We start from the raw sequence: 14,268 nt of genomic DNA on the forward strand, positions 1-14,268 counted from the left end.
TTGACGATGGCAGCAGCTCTGCTTATCAGAGTTTGTTTGCCAGAATGTCATTTAACAGAATGAGATTTGTCAGAATCACATTCTGTAAAATAATTACTAGCAAGATCACTGCAAAGAAAATGAAAACCACATTCAACCAAGGCAAGAAATGTGTAATGCAGAATCCTTTTTCTGCGTGCATTTATTTGTTTTAAATATATATTTAAATCCACCACTTTTAAAACATCTTCAGAATACAATTCAGTTGCATAAGTCTTACGAAGGGAAACATCAACTCGCAACATTTTAAGTTGACTGAAGCCATTTTCTTTCAAGCCTTTCAATGGATTACACTTTGAATGCTATTGATTTGGTATTACTTCACTGGTCATGAGGAGATAGCATTTCTTTGCAGTGTAAGAGAACCAAGGAGTATTCTTCCATTCTCAGTTATTTTCAGTAGCCCCTTGAGGACCACCAAACCAACATCAAGGGCAGCCCTCAGCAGCCCACCTCAGACCAAAACCAAACAAATCCCTGTTGTTTTTGCTAGGGGTGATATTTCCTTCAATCAGCACTGCAGCTGTTCGACACAAAAATGAAACGGATCCTTTGAAGAAGAATACAGTTCACTGGACATGCTGCAGGTTTTATTTTTCCATTTGCTATCTGCTTCTAAAGGTCATGGCCTGTAGCCAGATTCCAGCAATGAAAAAACACCACCAACTCTCTGACTTGGTGGTGTATCAGAGGGAGGCTGTGTCAAGCCAGCGCGTTGTTGCTACTGATGATGTGGGGACACCATTTATTTGTTTTTTGCATCTCCATGGAGATGTCACAATAGAACAAATCACCCTTCAAAAAATATGACTTTAAAAAATGTGGTCAGCATCTCAACATGCGATAAACTCTTTTCACTTGTATCCCACAGTGCTTCAAAGACATCTATGCCATTATCTGGTTGGCCTATTCCAAGTTTACGTTTTCTGTGCTTTATTTATTTATCATAGGACTTCAAATTGCCAAGCAATTCTAAAAATGTATTACAAAACACAAACACTTGGTCATAGCTCCTGACATCTCTTGCACCCTGTGCCCAGAGCACATTTTGTGTTGTGGGATGTGGTAATAGAAACATTCACCAGGGAAAGTAAACATACACGAGTTTCACTGCTCTGCAAGCTGTTATCTGTTTGCCAATGCAAAAAAATTAATCCATCCCATGAAAAGTCAGAAAGTAATAATTTCAGTAGGTTTCCTCACACTCCAGAAGCTCTCGGTTGGCTCGTTGTTTCTTGAATTTGTCTAAGTTTGGATCTTTCACGTGGGTGGCTACGACTGAAGCCATGCAGATACTTTTTTGACGTAATGTTGCGTAATTTATTATAGTGATATAGAAGAGAAGCACTGTTTTACATGCTTTATATGTCTGATCAGTAAAAGCTAAACAATTCAGTTCAGATGGACCCAGTGACTCAATAGGGGGTTGACACTGCTTATGCCTTTAAAAAAGAGCATTGGAGATTTCAGGCAAGGTGCACAGATGCAAATATAAAATGTATGTGGGGTTAGTTAGTGTTTATACCATACATTTAAGACCACACTTCAAAACAAACACAAGCTGCTACTGTATGGATAAAAGGAACAAATTGTATCGACTAATTGCTCAAACAAGTTCTGCATCTTTGTCAAAACGGGGGCCCTGGTGGTAAAGAGGCCATGTTTCTAAGGTGTAGGATCAAAGCAGGGTGCATTTTGGAGAGACTTGACTGATATTATGCCGTTAATCCTGTTGATATATGAACATACAAGACCTTCCTAACTCAACAGAGTAGACACAAGAACTAAATCTGTCATGTAACAAAGGCAATTCCATTCATAATGCTTGGCTTGGAACAGGAAGTAAGAGTCACCCCTCCATGAAAAGAGATTATATTAAGTCTGTCACACAGGTCCTGATGGGAAGATAAAAGTGGAAGAAAAATGCAAGGCCCAGATGAAGGGATCCCTGTTGTTATAGTAACAGTCACTCATACCAGCAATTTCAAAAACTCAGTTGTACAGATAATAGAGCATTTTTGTTGAGTTGAAATGGTACCGGGGGTCCTCAGGAAAACATAAATAAAATAAAATCCAGGAAAAGCATTTGATTGGGTTGTTATTATTCTTCAAAATTTGTTTTTATACATCTGACTAAAATGTTATTTTGTAATTTTATCCATGGAATTTTAAGATATTTTGATAGAATCTAATTAAATTGTTTCCAGAAACTTTTAATAGTTCTATGTTCCCTTCAAGAAAATATATTCCATTATTTGTTCTGTAAATTGGCCTTAGGCAGTTTCTTGAGTGAAGGTGGATTAAAGTTCATTTAACCTCTTAACCATTTCTTACATTCCCTACCATAAAAGAGATACATTTTGTAATGGGTGAAATCTCACCTCAGTAATACATCTGGCTGGGCCACAAAAACAGAGGCAGTTCTGGGGTAGTTAGGGGCATGGCTGTCTTAAACCTAGAGTGATGTATTGACTTTGGAATTTATAGGAGCCCTTGACAGTAGTATATTTAATTGTGATAGTTTTTTTTTTGTCAAAAAGCAGCAGTCTTTTATGGTGCCTCCAGACTCAAGTCCTTCTTCATGGTTGAGTTTTACAAGTAATTACCCCATTTTATTGAGAAAACCTATGCTGAGGAACAGTACATTTTCTATAGTGTATTTTTTTCTTCCTGGCAACAGAACTGAAGTATTTCAAAAATATGCTTCTGTACTTGCAGTGATGACCATTTATATTTTGAATGTAATGAAATTCAAAATGTGGGTAAACATTTTACCCCATGTTGATAACCAAGAAGCAGTATGACCATGGGATATCCCTACAACGCAACTGCAGTAACACACACATATATATATATATATATATATATATATATATATACATATGCACATATCCTATATCAATAACCTTTTTGACAAGACCCAACTGCCAGTTTTCATCATGGATGCTTTTGGAGTTACATGTGGTAAATGATATGCCCGCTCTGTGGAATGTTAATCAGCAACAGCAAATTCCAAGACTCAAACAACAAGTTCCACTACTTATCTAGACCTCATGCGTCACTTTTTAAGCTGTGGTCCAACAATTAACCATAACAGATCGCTAGCAGGAAGTTCTTTGATGGTCATGATGCACATTTCCTTTCATTGTCACATTGGCAAGCCCTGCAGTGGTGCTGATTAGTAACTTCAGTATCAAAAGTACAAATTCTCCATATAAGTGTCTCTGGCTTCTGTTTTTTTGTGTTTTCTTTCTTAGAGGAAGTGAGTGTGTGGTTTTATTTATGTTAGGGAAGGCAATTTCTACAATATGTATTATGTTTTCATGATATGCGTTATCACTTAACCAGACTGCCCATCATGACTCCACAATAAACAACAGCACTGTGGGTTTTGTTGTTTTTTAACCCCATGAACAGTTTTCATTCCCTCTTTATTTTCAGCAGGATGCTCTTTCAAGAGGAAGAAGGATAGAGAAGGTAGGCCACAAATTACATTTTCAACAGAACCACATTGTCAAAGAGACCACCCTCTCTCTAAATGCATATATTCCATCACCACTGAACTGACCAATTCAGCCTCTCTGTGAATGTGCTATAAATAGCAGTAAACAGTAATTACATTGCCTTCATTATAAAAGCCAAAACAGGGTATTTCAACTATTGCTGTTTTACTCTAGGTCAGACCTGGAACTATCTTAACTAACTCTATCCTTTCCCTGCAAGTAAATCTGCAAGTTCCGCTGCCTCTCTGGAAGGATCAAAATGAAAGCCAGAAGATAAAGAAGGAAGCATGCTTTAGAAAAAAAAGATTAAGGTCGTAAACCTGCTGTCATTAATTAGAGATTTTGAAATGAGCATGGCAGATACTGTTGATCGGTTTCCAAGGGCACAGCCTTGAAAAGGTTAGAGATGCTGGTTTCTTAACAACTCAACAGATTCTATTTTAGGGGTGCCAGCTCCTTTCGAGAACCAATAAATCTTCTCTATTTTGTTAAACATGACCACTGCAGTGCCAGTATAGGAAATCACTGGGCCTTTTTTTTCACTTCATACTTATGAGAACTTCATAAACACTTCATAATGCTTCATAAAATGTCATAACGTGAAATACAACCAAGATGGTGATGTGGCATATAATACATCTTACATGACAAGTGTCACAAAATCCTACTATGACACATGACATTCATATATATTTTAAGTTGTCATATTTGGTAGTACCATTGGTTGACACTTCTTTTTATCAAGGTTTTTTTTTTTTTTTTTTTTTTGAAGGAGGCCAAAAAATAAACTCATTCATTGGGCTGCTGGAGCTTGCCTTACACAAGAGTTTAACTGAATACATGGCCGTAAAGTTTAATTGGTCTCTTGATATTGACACTCAGTGGGGTCCTGGCATTTCTGCTTCAGAGAACAGCTCAATTCAGTGGAAGTTTTTTTAGCCTTCCTTGTTTCCTGTTTCCCCAGCTGTGTAACAACAGTACATGCCTAAAACCAACTCTGCGGCTGGACGTACTGTAACAACCCAACAATCATGCTCCATAGGGCAGGAAAATTTTTTGATAAGGATTAGAAATGAATGTGGTCAAACAGGACATTTCCGTAAAATTGTCATTCACATTATGCATTTCAGTCATGCGCCATTAATCTTTATGGACCCAGATCCAGCAACACACCTTCATGACCCCCTCTGTGCACTGAGTAGCGATGGATTCGATGAGCTCGCTCTTGTGAGCCCGCTGATTGTGTGACCTAGGCCTGAAAAAAAAGCTTTTCCTGTAGACATGGGAGGGCGTTCTGATGTCGCAAGTTGATTTGTGGTCCTGTTACCACAGTGAAATTCCTTACCCTGCTGCAGGAAGGAGGCTCCCGAATTAAATACTGCCCCAGTACTGCCATTTTGTAACCAGTTTTAACAGTTGTTTCTAATCACAGGTGAGCCCACTTAAATTTTGATGTGACATTTATGTGTAATGGAGGGCTTTTAAAAGGTTAAATGTTTTCTGAGAAATGCTCCCACCGCATGCCCCAGTTACACGGTGATTGAATGACGACTGCCTGCGGTCAGTTACCCCAGTCAGCCTCCTTAAAACACAACCGAGCTTCCATGTAAGTTCACCACAGTGGCTGGAGGCAAGGGCAAACATTGGCACCGTCTTCCATTTGGTATCCATAAAAAAGGAGGATATTAGCAAAGGCGTAGTTAATCACTTCTGTTGGTATGGTTATCTGCTAGGCCACACAGGAGAGCTGGAGTTTCTCATTCCCCCACTCAATTTAGAGGACTGTAGAGGGTTAGTGAAAGTGTTGCTTAGTGTTACAAATCAATATATGAAAATAAGGAGCACAAATTACTCAAAGAAAGGTTAAAAAAGGGGATTTTAGGGGCTACAGAGTGGTTCGGTCAGCACAGACATTTGCTCTAATCCTAGATTGCTCAGATGTTACTTCTCAGAGTTCACTACTCATTAATTATTAACTGCCATTGCCCTGGGGCCAACAGTAGAATATTATGAATATACCATTTGTGGGTAAGCTGTTATACATGAAAAACAGTCCCGGTAAAAATAAACGGAAACTCAAAGTACCAAACTTAACGAGCTCATTTAGTTCAACTCTTGACAATCCGTACAACCGCCTCATCATTATGACAAGTTCACAATGAGAGAAAGTCTACAGAATTACTATAGCATAACAAACACATTTAGATGTTTGAGAAGATTGTCCTTGTCCTTGTGCATGACGACCCCTCACAGAATAAAGATACTGTTTTGGCATTACATGCCATTTTCTATGTGCCCACTGTGTGGCTAAATACGTTAGTGTTTCTACTAATCACAGGCTCTCTCCTTAACTTCCTTTATAATACTCTATCAATATCATGACAATTATGATTTTACATAGCATAATGATCAAAACTCTTCCTATCTAAATTATTATGTTTGGATGTGATTCCTGTTAAGCTAGATACTTAATTTTTGCTGAAACACCTTAATACCCTTAGCATGTAAACTCCTGTCATATACAATAGTTTTTTTCCCTTTTTAATTAGAAATAAAATGTCAGTTGAAAGTGTTTATTGCATCCATGAAGCAGAGCCTTCCATCAAGCTTTGCATGCCCTAAGGGATTTGGCACATTTGCTCTCAAAGGAGTGTACATCGATATATTAATCATCAAGAGCAGACAAGATGAGAGAAAAACAAACATTGAAACCACAAAAATTAAAAACACTCATGAGTTCATCATAGGCTTCTTGCAAGATATTTCAGATATATCCTTTAAGTAACAGTGTGGAATCATTTATCTCCCACTTTAAGTAATAAAGCTGAAGTATTATATTATATTATATTATATTATATTATATTATATTATATTATATTATATTATATTATATTATATTATATTATTAACCAAAATTCTACAGAGCAAATACAAAACCAATCGCAGGGTGAAATGGTAAAATTAAGGAAAATTGATGGTTAATTGCCATCAACTTAAAGCCACATTCCAAGCAGATGTTTCTAAGTGTACCAAAGTGAGTAACTGACTATGATTTGGTAGGCTCATTTTATTACTGACCTGTTATGGACATGTTATTGTTTGTATGGGACACTGTTACTCTTGAATTTTATATTAAGTCAATGAGTACAATTAGATTCTACTTGGATCTTTTTGTATTCTACATTAAATATAGCAGTAATATGTTCTACACTGACAGCACACTGAGACTATAACAAGTTTACTTTAAGTCAAGAGACTGGAGCTGAAAGAGCAGACCTTGTCTTGACTTATCTGTCCAGCATGTTATCTCTGGTGGATGTCCTTGGATGACGTCCCAGGTCTGAACTGTGACTCCTGTTGCAGTGTGTTACAAAATGTTCATAGTTACCTTGGTAACAACATCAATGCCTCCACAAGTGTCAACAAAGAACAGAACAGAAACTTCAAATGTGTATATACTGGCCTGTATCTGACTCAAACACCTTGTTGAATACTAGAAAGCAAACTGCTTATATACATTTCTGAACACATTCAAATAATGTCTTGATGTAGAGTTTTGAAAATATTTTAAACATGGTTGAGAATCTGTGACTGAGACTTCTGTGGCAGCACAAAGTTAATCTTCCAATGCTAAATTAAGCACTTTAAGGGATAAGGAGCAAATTACATTTGCTAGAATTCTAAATTTATGTTTCTTTCTTTTGGCCCAGTTTAGAATTTTATAAACCAGCATTTATCATATAGCTTTTAGTTTCCATGACCTATGTTGAGAAACACATCTCTTTTTTCCAGAGTAAATCCTTATGGGAGACAATGTTGATGAGACACAGAATTTTTGGATCTAATTTTCTTTGAAATTGTGTTAGTTATTGGTCACGCAAAACGAGAACTGAATTATATTCACCCTCCTGAAGAAGGCATTGGTTATAATTTGGCAATAGGTCAGACACACAAACGCATGCACATACACACACAAACACAAAGTTAGGGATTGCAACAATCATTTTGCAAGGTAGCCATTAATCAAGAAATGAAATACTGGAACAGGATGGAATACAGTGGAAAAAATTACACCTGAAGCTTTAACTTGGTGAAATATTTACAAAGGCCTAAATCACCACCACATAAAAGTACATTGGTTGTTTTGCACACAAGTCTTACTTCCTTTTCTCTTGACTAAAAATTCTCGTTTGGCATTACATTTTTTTTGTACATCTACTGAGGATTATGGTATTCTGTTTCTCACTTTCTATAGCCCATAAATGGAACTAGAAATGGAGCATTAGTTACCAAATGCACATGACTGTGTCACCACTGTAACACTTCTCACTTTATACCTGGAAACAAAAAGGAAACATGACCTGAAATATGCAGACTTTGTAAAGCTGGGACTGGAGTCTCGACCTCAAAATGTCTCTTGGTATCTACCAGATTGACTCAGCTGTTATAATGAATGGCCATTCTGTCTGTGGAGGAGCTCAGCCATTTATGACCTTTCTGCTTTGACAATACAACTACAGTTACAATATGCACAGTTACAGTGGAATACTGTTGTTTCTACCACCACTCTGAATGTACGTGGGTATTGGTTCATTTTGTACAGAGGTTTGAGAGACAGGGAGGCCAGGGGATGATATATTCCCAATGAATCTATAATGGCTGGGCATGCTGACAGGCCATAAATTTCATCAATGAAAATGTAGGGCGCAGATCAAAAAAATGTGTGCTGTATCCAAAAATGTCTCGAAATCACATTGCTGGTTAAATACTTTAATAGCAAATTGTGATTAAATAGTGAATACTGTTATCTTTTAAATTTCAAAATCCATTGAATAAAAATCGAACAGAATTAGACTGATGAAGAGTCCAGACCAACATAGTACCGGGAAGAATGCTTTTGAAAACACTGTATACACTACAATTAAAATGGTGGATGCACAAGATGCTTTGCAGGTTACCACGCAACGATATAAACCCCACAGTTAAAGACGCAAGCAACCGCCTTGTATTGTGTGGTTTATAATTAGAATATTTAATAGGAAATACATACACGCGAGTTCATATTTCAAACATATCCCAGGGCCTACATTTACCGGGCATCTCCATGCAGGGTTTTGTTTTTCATCTGACGCACACAGCAAATCGGAGCCTATCAGGAGACGAGGGCGCCATTGCTGACCTCACCGCTAACGCTCCTTTTACTTTGCCACACATTGCTGTGCAGGTCTAGGCCGATCCCTACACTCCCAGCAAGAAGGCAAAGCCCAATGAAAGTATGAACCCAAGGGCGGTTTCAGAAGTGACGCTGAAACTTCCCAGTTTGAATTCCACCCAAATAATGCTGCAGGACAAGGGAGGTATTATGGCAGCCGTCCTGCTGAGTGATTAAAATGGGATCAATGTGCTGCCCTGTATGTCCTCCTGCCACCTGTGCTCGAGAGCCCCCAGAGATATTTTCATATTACATGAAACAATGTGGAGAATGTGGCCAGCATGACTGACCTTTCAATGTCCTCAAATGATACGGTTGATAGATTTTTATCGCTTTTATTTCTTATTTCGTGAGAATGTGTATACATTATGTAATAAACTGCAAGGGTCTGAAAATCTCAGATAAATGACTTGTGGTATGCTGATGAATATGCTTGATAAGTGCTCCAGGTATTTCAAATAATGTAGAGTAGGACATAAGTTTGAAGGGCTGTAAATATATGAAGAAACCAAAAATTTAAAAATTTTTGTCCTGTCTCTACTCTAGGTGTTGGGGTACCGTCCTTGCCATGCAACAATGAAGCTCATCATATCATTGCAAATGCTAATACAACTGCAGTCTTCCGTATGTAAAAATTAAACATCGTCTTTGTATCATCATTTGCTATCAAAATGGTGTTTAAAAACATATTGGCAGTCCTGGCAGTCAACATGAGCCAATTAGACAGGATATACAATATTCACTTCTTAACTTCTCAAAATAGGAATTCTATGGGTAGGGCCTTTACTTATCCAGTACATGGATTTTAATATTGCATAACCTTGTTAGAAAACTCAAGAACACAATGCAATCAGGGCTTCACAAAAGTATGTATTGGATATCCTTATATTAGGCCATCACATTTCATGTTAAGAAAAGAGCACAAGTTTACAGTGAAAATTGAGTACGTTGTTGAACTGTGCTTAAAGGTGATTTTTGATAGTTAAAAACAACTGACAGATAACTGACAGATAAAAACATTTACGTTGTTAGATTTTTTTAATCTTTCCAGCTAGAATAAATTCAGATAAAGGTCAAGGAAATGTGACAGTGACAGGCCTCAACATCTGTTGCTGCCTTTGGAAGTGTTCCCTCCTCTACAGAGTCTGATAGGAAATTTTGAGAGAATTTTAGAAGATAATCAGTTTTCCAGAGAAGGGAGACATAGCTCGCCTGTGATGTCATGACATTTTATCACATAAGCAGAGGCCAGTATACCTTTCCCTTGACTTTTACGAAATTCTTCTACTGCACACAACAAAACAGAGGGTAACCTGATATAAGCATTAAAATTGAGAGCTAAATTCAAAACAGCAGCCTCAAACCAATGGTCACAAGAAAAATAGTGTTCCACGCCACTACCAACAGTAACAGAGTGTGCAGGTGTTCTTTTCTGACATGGTTTGGGTGCACTCATACACGTAGAAGACCAGATCGATGTCAAGTTATATTTAATGTTAATTCAGTGATGAGTGGTAATATTTCCTCCAAAGAAAGGTGTCTTTCAAGATGGCAATGAATGCCAGTGTACACAGAGCATGAGAGGCTGCCCAGTGGTTTGAGATGAATTACCCTGGAAGGAACAACAATTCCATTTACCAAGCGCTCTCTGGGCAAAAAAAAAAACTGATGGAGAGAATTGAGGGTGGTATTTATCTAGTAGGAGCAGTCCTGGATAGGTCATGAGACCAGACACATTATCTGAGCCCACACAGCAGGAAGAGAAAACTCCTACATATCTTCACTCCTTCCAGTGGGTATACAAACCCTCCATAATCACAACCCCGCAGCAAGCCGCAAGCTGGAACCTCAAAAAAAGTGCAAAGATGAACTAAAAATTCAGCAAAGTTTCTCTGCAACAGAGAAGTGTTGTTGGCAAAAAGTGCAAAGATGAACTGAAAATTCAGCAAAATTTCTCTGCAGCAGAGAAGTGTTGTCGGCTTGGAAAGTTCCAAGTAACTACTTGTGTAAACAGAGTTTCAAATCACTAAGAGGTATTCACTTTTTTTGGAACATTTACAAAAAGTGAGAAAAAAATTACATTCAAATTTTTTATGAGCATCAATAAAGGATATGAAATAAATAACCACATAGGAATTCACACCTGAGGCCCTCTGGCTCCGTCATATGTGCACTTCAGGCTAGATGAAGGCTTTTAGCATCCTGTTTTTCCATGCACCCTCAGGAGTAATCCCTGTAATGCTTACTGGGATGAATCTTTACAGAATTCCCAGGAAGTGATAGTAAACAGCTGCTACTGGTTTGTTATCCCTCCCCCTTTGGCTTGCTTAAAATATTAAGCAAGCCAAACGTCAAATATTAATTGAGACACCTTAAAGAACATTGTCTGTAGTGGTATGTCAAAAGGTTGAAGGACATTTGGAATACACCCTTTATACCATCAGATATTTTGGAAATCATTTAAAGGTAGCCCTGTTCAAAGTTTACGTTTATTTTTTCAGTGAAATAATCCCTGTGCACAATCCAGGCTCCACTCAGTCCTGTCCCTGGTGAGATCTTTAATACATTTTTTTACGGAGAACCAAAAGGGTAATGTGTGGTTTATTGCCTGCACAAGAGGTACATAACAGTCCTGATCCCCTGTTAAAGAGATTTTAAAACCATAAATGGAGGGCATTAGAGGACAAAACACCAAGGAGATCTTTTACCTGTGCAGCCACTTGAAGCATGACAAAGTCCAAGTCAACAGAGCGGCTTATAGCAGCACTTGGTCGGATGCCGTCAGAATAACTTTGCATTATTTTGCTGAGTGTAATGCATCTGATATTTGCTCAATGGCCTTTAACACCCTTAAGCAAATATCATAATTGTATTTGTTCTATGGTGTTTTTACCCCATGAGACAGCACTGTATGTAGACAGTGCTATAGAGAGGGTAACATATGAACTCCTGGTCTGTTAACTTCTTAGGTCCCCGATTGCCATTGGTCCCAAGAGAGACTTTATTATCTACTTGTGTGGCCGTGTGTAGACTCTGACTGTACAGACTATCGCTAGCTGTCTGTGTATATTTTACAGCCCTTCCTAATGCATTTTCTAAATACATAATACACTTCAGGACACTTTAAACGGAGTGTGTCCGTGCATTCCTAGCATTCAAGCAGACCTCTCTTCAGGTGGTCTCTTGCCCTCAGTCAAGGCAATGCAAGGCAATCAGCCACATTTTTCAAAGGCCTGGCAGCTGGGACAGCAAGGAACATAGTGATACTCATGACCAAGGGGAAATGAGGTTGAGGGGAAAGCACCGGGTATTTTCTCCTTCGAATGCCAACCAACATGGGATGTTCTTCATACTAATACTTAGTGCTTGTACAAACAGACATGGATGACTGAATCTCTATATCACAAACCCTAGTGGAAGAAAGGCTTGTGAAGGAAATGCATCCAAAATAATCAGACGGTGACATCAGGGCAGCACTGCTTCGAATTAATCTTTGTCCAACAGGAACAGATCCAGACTCCTTGGAATGAAAACACATTATAAGCCCAATATGAATGCCATCACAGGCTTTTTTGATGGTTTATACATTGATTGTTATGTTAATTTTTAGTTATTTCATTGTAAAATAGAATGAGCATCTAAATATGCCCTTTAAGAGCATGCTGCTGTGTGCATCACTTTCTTGTATGTATCCTATAAAGGCATTTTTCTAGTGTGTGGATGGACCTCATGATCTAGTATTGAATCCAGACTGTGCCAATACCATCTGTGGACAGGAGTTCGGCAGGGCTACTCACAACTGGCTCCTGGGTCGCCCAAGGATGGGAAGGTTTCAGTCAGCTGGGATGACAGCGATGCATTGGGCCCCAGCGACCGCCCATTGGTTGATTGGGCGCCCACAAGTCCACCTATTGACCTGCCATGAAGTGTCCTCCTCCAAGTCATGCCTGTATGAGCCCAACTTTCCAACTGAGGTCTGAAAAGAAGTGGTGGCTGAGATGTTCAGAGAAGAACACATGCTTGTCTATGCTCTCCCATATGAACAAGGGAGGTTGTGATGAATATTGCAGCCTGAGCATGATTGGGCATTCCCAATTAGATAGAAAAGGAGGAGATGGGGCATAAAAACAAAGAAATTGTAAAAAAAAGAAAAGAATGCTAACTGGACATTGCAGATGGTACATTATTTCAACCAGCCCATGCCAGTAACAAAGCCATTGACAATTCAAATGCTTCTACTTTTACTCTTTCAGCATCAGGCATGAGTAATAAACAGTTGTTTACCACAGAAAACTGTTCAAATCCATTTTGGGGTCCTGGCGTGTCAGAGAAAACAACAGCGGAACAAGGATTCCTCCAGGCAATTCCTGCAATTTCAGCCTTAATTACAGCTGGTGAGTCACAAAATGAAAAAGAAATGGGCAGCCTGGTTGTACAGGGGAACACAAAGTGTCACTGCACCAACTTGTATAATTGGGATGGAAGGTTTGCCATCCTGCCAAGTTACGGCTTGGTAAGGTGGCATGCCCCATACAGCACCACGATGGGGCACTTTTCAGGGAAACTAGTGTTACATTTTTTTACCCCGAATTACCCGATTTGGTGAACTTCAACCGTGGGGTCACATTCTTCCAGGGACAATGGATGGAAACATGGCAGTGGGTAATGTGATGGTAAAAAATGGTAGCACTGTCACATCACAGCAAGTAGGTCCTGGGTTCAAATATGGCCTGGACCTGTCTGCGTAGGTTTCCTCCGACAGACCAAAGACATGCAGGCTAATTGGAGACTGTAAATTGCCCATAGGTATGTGTGTGACTGAATGGTGAGTAAATGGTGTGTGTCCTGCAATAGATTGGCGGCCTGTCCAGGGTGTATTCTTGCCTCTTGCCCAATGCATGGTGGGATAGGCTCCAGCACAAAAAAAAAAAAAATTGGGTAGCATTGTTTTGGAATAGGGCTTGTTTAATTTATGTGAGCTAAAATAGCTAATATTGTTTGTTGTAAGTTGGCCTCATTTCAATATGAAAACTTTTAATGGCAGGCCTAGATTTAACCAATTTTAATGATTTATAGACAGTGGTTTGTATGCCTGAGTAACCTGTCATTTTTGTGTGTTGAAAACATATTTTAGTTGAGATTACATATACTTGACCACAAGCAGATTCTGGCAGGGCTCAGTTTGCAAGAAAGAATCAGGTTAATTGGAGTGTAAAAGGGATTTTAAGAAAACACCAAAGTCCAATAAATTTACGATTGCTGAAGTTTAATTCCTATAATTTTACATTACTAAAGATCAAAAGAGAAGAGTGAATGAAAACTGATTGGAATGAATCGGGCCCTGCATCCCGAGTGCCACACCCCCTTTGAGGAGTGCCGAATTCATGACGTCATCGTTGCCATGTAACATTATCTTCAATGCTTAAAGTAGTAACATGGAGGACCACGCCCACTGGTTAGGCAGGCACATACACCTGGATTGTGTCATGAGTCAGTCCAGAATTTAAGAGAGTT

Source organism: Anguilla anguilla, chromosome 1 (assembly GCF_013347855.1).
Source record: "Anguilla anguilla isolate fAngAng1 chromosome 1, fAngAng1.pri, whole genome shotgun sequence".
NCBI classification, from domain to species: Eukaryota; Metazoa; Chordata; class Actinopteri; order Anguilliformes; family Anguillidae; genus Anguilla; species Anguilla anguilla.